This window comes from Pteropus vampyrus, unplaced genomic scaffold (assembly GCF_000151845.1).
Source record: "Pteropus vampyrus isolate Shadow unplaced genomic scaffold, Pvam_2.0 Scaffold159, whole genome shotgun sequence".
Lineage (NCBI taxonomy): Eukaryota > Metazoa > Chordata > Mammalia > Chiroptera > Pteropodidae > Pteropus > Pteropus vampyrus.
Window position 1 is genome coordinate 2704724 of NW_011888940.1, and position 697 is coordinate 2705420.

Genomic DNA, 697 nt, shown 5'->3' on the forward strand with positions numbered 1-697 from the left:
CTGCCCCCAAGTGAGGTCCTGGGGAGAGCTGGCCCCTCGTTCCCTTCCCCAGCTCCACCCTACTGCACAACGGCCTGACCAGTGACCCGGGACAGGGTGGAACTTACCGGAACTGGAACTCAAGGACTATTTTCGGGACACTTGTGCTGTTTCTATGGCAAGTTCCACCTTTTCTCCCTCTTGGCTAGAGCTGCATTTGACTATAAGACACAGTTGATGGCGCAAAGATCTGATTTGGGGATAGACCTTCCCTCCAAGACAAGTGCTCCCCTCCGACTGATGTCTTTTGGGATCCCACGTGAGCGCCTACCCCTTCGCTTACCAGTGGAGGGTTAATTGCTTTTCTAAATGACTTGTGCTGAATTCTGCCAAGGCAAATTAGAACTGAATTCAGCTGCTGCTTTTAGAGGGTGTTTAAGAGCTGAAGCAAGAAATGAGGACCGATGTGACTTTGGCTAGAGGTTAATTAGAAGAATTCGCTTTATTAAACTGCGTGCTCGCCGTCCCTAAATCATCTCTGGCAAACATGCGTCAGACTTTTCTTACTTGGGGCAATTATTTATGCCAAAAAGATTGGGCAGCGGAAGATAAATTCCAGATTGCTTTTACCCCATGTATGTATCAATCCAATGAGTTCCATGTGATTAAAGTCATTAGTTAAAAAAATCCAGTGTCTTAATGCTAAGAATGTGTACCT